This window comes from Gymnoscopelus microlampas (genome assembly GCF_963454915.1).
Source record: "Gymnoscopelus microlampas genome assembly, chromosome: 5".
NCBI classification, from domain to species: domain Eukaryota; kingdom Metazoa; phylum Chordata; class Actinopteri; order Myctophiformes; family Myctophidae; genus Gymnoscopelus; species Gymnoscopelus microlampas.
The window spans coordinates 4,391,958-4,401,065 of NC_139942.1; positions in this window are offsets into that span (position 1 = coordinate 4,391,958).

The window sequence follows — 9,108 nt, forward strand, 5'->3', positions numbered from 1 at the left end:
AGATCTAAAGGACCTGGAGATAGGCGTGGACCCTCTGCCCCTTCAGCGGAGTCTTGGGGTGAGTTGGAACTTACAAACCGATAGTTTCACGTTTAAAGTGTCCCGAGATGTAAAGCCATTTACACGCAGAGGCATCTTATCCAAAGTAAATAGTATTTACGACCCCCTAGGATTTGTATCCCCCATAACTGTGCAGGGTAAGGCCTTAGTCAGAGATCTGTCCTCAGAACAGTTAGACTGGGATACTCCGCTCCCAGTAGATAGAGAAGCTCAGTGGAAGGCATGGACCGACCAGCTGATTGATCTTGAGCAACTCAATATCCCCAGACCCTATGTGCCAGTGTCACTCTCATCTACTCAGCACAGAGAGGTATGCATATGTTCTGATGCCTCTACTACAGCAATATCAGCTGTGGCCTATCTTAGGGTTATAGACAGTGATGGCCAGTGTCATGTAGGCTTCATCATGGGCAAATCAAAACTAGCTCCACGCCCTGCCCACACAGTGCCACGCTTAGAGCTGTGTGCAGCAGTCTTAGCAGTCGAGCTGGCGGAGATGATTACTGAGGAGATGGACATTGATCTTCATGCAGTTAGGTACTACACTGACAGCAAAATTGTGCTTGGCTACATTCACAATGCCTCTCGTAGATTCTATGTATATGTTTCAAATAGAGTGACACAAATTCGAAAATCTACTCACCCTAACCAGTGGCATTACATAGCTACAAGTCAAAATCCAGCAGATCACGGTACTAGACCAGTCCCAGCAGCTCTTCTACAGCAGACTAACTGGTTCTCAGGCCCGGCATTCCTGTACCAGGCTGATGCAGAGGAAAACATAGAGACAGAATCCTTCAACCTCATTGGCCCAGATTGTGATGACGAGATCAGGCCTGAAGTGACAGCCCTTGGTACTAAGGTCACTGAACAGCAGCTGGGGTCACACAGATATAACAGGTTCTCCACCTGGAAGTCACTAGTGAGAGGTATGGGTACTCTCACCCACATTGCTAAATCATTCTCCAGCAACACACACACAGACTCTTGTAAAGGCTGGCATCACAGTAAGAAGCTGTGCAGTTCCTCAGAATTCTCTCAAGCTGAGAGGTTCATAATCAGGTGTGTGCAGCAAGAATCTTTTAAAGATGAACTCATATCTATGTCAAAGAGAACAGAAATCTCAAAACAAAGCCCTATCAAGAATCTGAACCCTATTATTGATGAAAAAGGCCTGATTAGAGTAGGTGGCCGCTTGTCAAGTGCAGACCTGACAAAAGAAGAGTCACATCCCCTGATCATCCCAGCCAATCATCACATAGCCACTCTCTTAGTTAGACACTATCATGAGAAGGTGGCTCATCAAGGGCGTCACTTTACTGAGGGCGCTTTACGCACAGCTGGCCTATGGATTGTAGGGTGTAAAAGGCTTCTTTGCAGCATCCTGCACAGATGTGTCACTTGTAGAAAGCTGAGAGGGAGGTTAGCGGAACAAAAAATGTCAGACCTCCCTGCAGACAGACTAACAGTGAGTCCCCCATTCACTAATGTAGGCCTAGATGTCTTTGGGCCATGGAACATCATTTCACGCCGGACAAGAGCAAACAGTGCAGAGAGCAAAAGGTGGGCTGTGATATTTACCTGCTTGAGCACTAGAGCAGTTCATCTAGAGGTCCTTGAATCCAAGTCAACCTCAAGCTTTATTAACGCACTAAGGAGGTTCCTGTCCATCCGTGGGCCTGTCAGGCTGCTCCGGTCTGACAGAGGAACAAATTTCATAGGAGCCTGCAGAGAACTGAAAATCAACTCAGATGATCCAGAAATACAGAACTATTTGCTGGACCAGGCCTGTAAATGGATTTTCAATGCACCTCATTCATCCCACATGGCAGGAGCGTGGGAGAGACTAATTGGAGTAGCGAGACGCATTCTTGATGCAATGCTGCTCAAAAACGGAAACACTCGGTTATCACATGAGGTTCTTACCACACTAATGGCTGAAGTCATGGGCATCATGAATGCCAGGCCATTGGTTTCTGTTTCAACTGATCCTGACATGCCAGAAATTCTCACACCAGCGATGCTCCTGACTCAGAAAGCTATCCCAACATCAGCACCGCCTGGAGACTTTGACCTGAAGGACCTTTACAAATGTCAGTGGAGGCAGGTTCAGAGTCTCACAGACACTTTTTGGAAGCGCTGGAAGCAGGAGTATCTGTCAACACTCCAAACACGCAGAAAATGGAAGGATGACAAACCCAACATTCAGGAAGGAGATGTTGTTCTTCTCAAAGACTGTCAGGTGAAGCGCAACGAGTGGCCAGTTGGGCTTATCGTCAAGGCTATCCCCAGCAATGACAAGAGAATTCGCAAGGTTGAAGTAAAAATTGTTAAACAAGGGACTGCCAAAGTATACCTTAGGCCTGTGTCGGAAGTGATTGTTCTCTTTTCAGGTGAAAAGTAATATTCTATGCTTTATTATAGACAGAGTATTAGTGGTATACAAGTTATTATACCAGGCAGGGAGTGTGCTGTCCCCTGACCTCTTTAATTGTTATTGTGACATGCCACCCTGTGGTTGCTTTATGTTATTTCAACCCCTCTTAAATGGTACATTCCATTTTTGCCACCCTGTGGTTACTTTGTGTTAATTATTTCCTTGAGATGGTACAGTCCAATGCAAGTAGTTCATTCCTACATGGTCTTTGGAGGAGCAAGCAGTGTGTTCTTCACAGCTCTCCAAACTTTGTGTGTGTCTTGGAGTAGATATGTCTGTAAGTTAAATTTGAATCTTATGTATTATGTGTAATGTGTATATGTTTCAGTTGCAAATAACAACAGGAATATTTGTTTGTGATTTGAATGCTTTTCTGAAACCATGTGTTTGTTTATTTCTATGTTTTACAGTCTTACAAAAAAAACAATGTGAACCCAATGCAAATCTACAGTAAAGACTCTTCTAAAGATATTGCCTTGGGAGTTTGTACGCTATCTGTCTAGCCTTTGCACAGACACGCAAGTGTGAGGACAGAATAGTTAGCATGTTGGTGTGGAGTGCATCCCGCCATTCCGACATCCCCCCATTCCGACATCCCCCCATTCCGACATGTTGCCATTCCGACATCCCCCCATTCCGACACATTTTAGTCCCACCATTCCGACACATTTTAGTCCCACCATTCCGACAGTCCACAAATCTTAAATGTATTTTCAAGGCAATTTTTTAAGGGGTGTGTAGCAACTTATAATGTAATAATCAGCTCATAATGTAATTAAAAGACGAGCGCATAACTTAATAGATTTTTCTATAATGTAATAATGTGTTACATAAAGAACCTCCACATAGGCGACTCATACTGTAATAAAACTTCATAATGCAATAATGTCTTTATAATATATGAGCTGATTATTACTAGGGATGTCCGATATTATCGGCCTCCCGATATTATCGGCCGACATTAGCATAAAAATTGATATCGGGAAAATAGCGGTATCGGTTTTTGAAAAAAAAAAAAAAACATTTTTTTTTTTTTTGCTTTATAAATAAGTTACAGGAGTTCTTACTGTATATGGTGTGTGTGATATGAAATTTGAGCTTACCCTAATCACAATAATCCCCGCATATATCGGTATCGGTTGATATCGGTATCGGTAATTAAGAGTTGGACAATATCGGTATATCGGTTATCGGTAAAAAAGCCAATATCGGACAACCCTAATTATTACATTATGAGTTTTTATTACATTTGAATTATTACATTATGATACACTGACCATGACACCAACATGATACCAACATGACACTGACCATGATATTGACCATGATACTGACATGACACTGACATGACACTGACATAATACTGACCATGATACTGACATGACACTGACATGACACTGACATGACACTGACATGATACTGACCATGATACTGACATGGCACTGACCATGATACTGACATGATGATGTTTATGAGTGTTTAGAATTTTCCTATGAAGAGCTATGCAGTTTTAAACCAATAGACAAGCCATTACACAAGTTTTGTAATTTAGTTCTCTAAATAAATTCCTCTTAATCATTTATTGATACTTCACAGTGGCAAAATCTGGCGCAACTCCTGGGAGCCGGCAGAGAACTACCCTGAGTGATGCCCGAGCCTCCTTCAGCCAACCTGTTTTTTTTTTTTTTTACCATGCGGACTGCTGTTGTGCTGCTACGGTTTTTGCACCCTATTCTCTTGTTCTCTTGCACTGTTTTTGAACTCTTGAATATTAAAAGCCATTTGCACTGTGAATGTAGTGTTTCTTCCAAGAAGTCAATTTATAATTGTATGAACCGGTGTTATAATAGTTTTCCATGTAAAGTCTCATATACTATATATGTTATGGTTTTATTTGTTTGAGAGTAACCGCTAAAAAACACAGGCAGTTATTGTGCCCATGCATAGGCTACCTAATTTCACTAGCTACATTATTGTGGGTCCTATTATTATTATTTTATTTTTTTGTGACATGTAACAGAATAGGCTTTATCTCATTTGAGTGACTCCCTTCTGGTTGGTGCCTGCAGAACTTGCCTATACATATCCCAACATGCATTTATTACAGTATGCAGCCTTTTTACAGTAGTGTGTAAAAAAAAAAAAGCTTTCACACACCTAGATTAAGAAGTTTAAAAGTGGGTGTGTAGGCAACATTTACAATAAATGCACACCTGTTTACTTGGTACAAGAGAATTTAATGACGCAATGTTTTGGTCTAAGACAGGCTCTACTTTACAGTAGACTAAGATGTCTGATCTTTCATTGGATTGACAGTGTAATGAATGAAGTGAGTACAATATGGGTATAATTATCACCAGTAATATGAACATACGTCTAGTCAACAAATGATAGCGTACTGTATATGTACATACTGATAACTGGATATAGGCCTATATATGAGGCAGATATGTGTAAAGTGTCATCTATAGGCTCCCTCCAATTGTATGAACAGTTAGAAAGATGATTATGTAGGCTACAGTCAATCAACAGCATCTGTCAATTAACATAAGCGGGCAACTGTCCTGCTTCTGTAGTGTACAACCTGGTAGCCGATGTGTTAATGAGTCATTCATTCCAAGTTATCTAAGAAGAGAACGTATGGTTTATACAATTAAATTAAGGTGATGCACGTACATACACACAATATGTCAATTGCAAAATGAAAAAAGTGGACATTGAAAACCCATACAAACCTTTACTTAATGATTCAGCCTACAAAAGCAATAGAAATAGCTCTTAATGTCTATCGTTGGCCTATGCAGCACAGTGTGTGAAGGAGCTGTCTCCATCAGACATGCCTAATGTATGCTTCGTCATAACCAATCTATAAGCTCACAAGTAGCAACCACGACCCGTTGTGACCTTGTAGATTGTCTATTTTAGGCGCACAACGCCATCATACGACAAAATATACATCTAAGCGCATTCATGCTTCTTGGTAGACCATTGTGATCCTATAAATTACTATGTATTACCACTCTATTACCAGCATATACTTTCTCAAGATATAAAGAAAAACATCACATGGATGCAACTCGGACGTATCATCAGTGTTGTAGCCTGGGGTCGACGGGTGTTTCGGGTCTCGCAACAACATACACCCTCGACCATGTGTATTGATCAAGCCCTGACATCCCAGTAGCTACCCGCGGTCAGCCCTCTTAGGGAAAGACAGGGCCACTCAGTCCGCTTCTCCGGAACTACTCTGCCGGGACTGGGGGAGAGGAGAGGCTCTGGCACGTGGAGGGACTAGGCTCTGTGGATGGCCTCCAGGCCGAGCTCCTCCTTCATCTCACCAGGTCCAGGACCTGAGTGTTGCACCAGACTCCCCCAATCCAAACATTTCCTTCTGGCGTGATGGTTTCTTGGGCCATGGTGGTACTGCAGGCTCCACTTGCGGCTTGCTTGAATGACCTCCTAAAGGCCTCACAGTGGATTTGTTGGGCTTCTTCCTCACGGAAGACACATGCTGGGGCGCTAACCCATACTGCTCCCGGATATTATTTTTTTAATGAACAGACAGATGTTTTCTAAATCCTAACTTCACAACAATTATCCCACCCCATACAATACCCAGGCAGTTAAGCAGTTTTAATCTTATCGGTTTTGGGTGGTGGGGAACACTACTGTCATATTTACAGGGACAGAGCTCTCAGCTCTGTACCTGTTTTATTATTGGCAGTATTCTGTCACTTCTTCTTCTTCTGCCACTTTTTGCAGTTCTGGCTGAACCGTGCTGTTGCTTTTTACGAAACTCGGCCATATGGTAGATGGTCATGAAAAACGATCAAAAAATAATTCTCACAATCTTTCGTCCAAAGGTGGCGCTATAGCACTCAATTGAAAATGCCAACTTTGAACAGGTACAACTCATGCCCTGTTTGACCTACAGCCATGAAACTTGGATACACATATGCGTCTCCTCATGCTGAACAACTTTCACACTCTGACTTTTGACCTCTGACCTTTAGATCTCCCACCATTTTGAATTATATGAAAAACAGTCATTGGCTCCTAACTTCTGCATTTTTTCACTTATGGAAATTCCGCCGCCTAGAAGTTGTCGGCAGAGGTCCAAAGTTCAAGTGTTAAACGTTTCGTGCAGATTGCTCCAAAATCCTAGGATTCCATAGATTTTAACTATTGCAGTTTTATGAAAATTATTCATCTGCGCCTAAAACATACATGCAGACTCACATTTCTTTGAAACTTTGCAGAAATGTACAGGGTCATTCCAAATATCACTGAAACCAATCTTACTCCAATTGGCCAAAGGGGGGCGCTATAGCAATTTTTTGAAAATGCAGACTTTAAACAGGCATAAGTCATGCCTCGTTTGGCCGAAAGTCGTGAAACTTGCTTACACATGTGCCTTGACTCATGAGGAACACACCTATCGATTTGACCATTAAGCTCCGCCCTTAGATTTTCCGCAATTTTGAGCAGTTTGAAAAATACTTGTTTTTGCCAGTTCTGGCTTAACCGTGCATACGCTTTTTACGAAACTCGGCCATATGGTAGATGCTCATGAAAAACTACCAAGAAATAATTCTCACACTCATTCGTCAAAGGGTGGCGCTATAGCACTCAATTGAAAGTGCCAACTTTGAACAGGTACAACTCATGCCCTGTTTGACCTACAACCATGAAACTTCGATACACACATGCGTCTCTTCATGCCCGACAACTTTTGTGGTCTGACTTTTGACCTCTGACCTTTAGATCGCCCACCATTTTGAATTACATGAAAAACAGCCATTGGCTCCTAACTTCTGCATTTTTTCACTTATGGAAATTCCGCCGCCTAGAAGTTGTCGGCAGAGGTCCAAAGTTCAAGTGTTAAACGTTTCGTGCAGATTGCTCCAACATCCCAGGATTCCATAGATTTTAACTATTGCAGTTTTATGAAAATTATTCATCTGCCCCTAACACATACATGCAAGACTCACATTTCTTTGAAACATTGCAGTAATGTAGAGAGTCATTCCAAATATCACTGAAACCAATCTCACTCCAATTGGCCAAAGGGGGGCGCTATAGCAATTTTTGAAAATGCAAACTTTAAACAGGCAAAAGTCATGCCTCGTTTGGCCGAAAGTCGTGAAACTTGCTTACACTTGTGCCTTGACTCATGAGGAACACATCTATTGCTTTGACCAGTAAGCTCCGCCCTTAGATTGTCCGCAATTTTGAGCAGTTTGAAAAACACTTAAACCCAGGATTTTTCAGCTATTTGTGTGAAACTGTATCATCTGTGTGATCTCCTTTTTCACAGTTCCTTGTCTGTTGGTCCAATGGCGTCTCCCTTAAATGAGTGCCTCACAATCTCAAGGTCGTCAGTTCAAGCCTCACTTGCAGACTTCATTTAAGTTGAATTGCAAACAACATGACTGTATCAATGAATACATGTGCAAATGGTAAAGATAACCTGAAATGCTTATTTGAGAGTACGTTTTTCAACGTATGACATACTTCATTCTGAAAATAGCCGATCTACAATCTCAATCTATTCCGTTTCCATGGCGCTCTCTCTCTCTCTCTCTCTCTCTCTCTCTCTCTCTCTCTCTCATCAAACTATTCCGTTTCCATGTCTCTCTCTCTCTCTCTCCTCTCTCTCTCTCTCTCTCTCTCTCTCTCTCTCTCTCTCTCTCTCTCATCTATTCCGTTTCTATCTCTCTCTCTCTCCAGTTTCCATGTCTCTCTCTCTCTCTCTCTCTCTCTCTCTCTCTCTCTCTCTCTCTCTCTCTCTCTCTCTCTCTCTCCCCAGTATCCATGTCTCTCTCTCTCTCTCCAGTATCCATCTCTCTCTCTCTCTCTCTCTCTCTCTCTCTCTCTCTCTCTCTCTCTCTCTCTCTCTCTCTCTCTCTCTCTCTCCCATGATGGCTTTGTTGTGTAGTCAAATGGAGCCACTAGTAAGCTGTCAAACACACAAACACCTCTCTCTCTCTCTCTCTCTCTCTCTCTCTCTCTCTCTCTCTCTCTCTCTCTCTCTCTCTCTCTCTCTCTCTCCCATGATGGCTGTGTTGTTTAGTCAAATGGAGCCACTAGTAAGCTGTCAAACACACAAACTCTCTCTCTCTCTCTCTCTCTCTCTCTCTCTCTCTCTCTCTCTCTCTCTCTCTCTCTCTCTCTCTCTCTCTCTCTCTCTCTCTCTCTCTCTCTCTCTCTCTCTCTCTCTCTCTCTCTCTCTCTCTCTCTCTAGTTTCCATGTCTCGCTGCTTGCAGCTATATTTTACATTTATAATTGGTAAGAGGGTGAAATGAAGTGTTTACATTTTTTTCTATATACCATATTCAGTGGCTATGCCTATTGGCTTCGGTATGGCAGGAAATGCCAAGACCTTTCCAAAACTGATTGACCCCATGTATTTAGCACATTCTGTTGCTGACTTATAAGCCTTCAAAGGCTGCAGCAGTGCCCTACTGATGATTCCAAAGTCTTGACTTGCCTTGACGGCTTTTGCTGTGCAGGTCCCTTGGCTGTGGAACTCCCAGCCTGGGGCTCTCAGGCAGGCAAACTCAGTATCATCTTTTAAATCTCACTACATTTTCACAGCTGTTTCTTAATT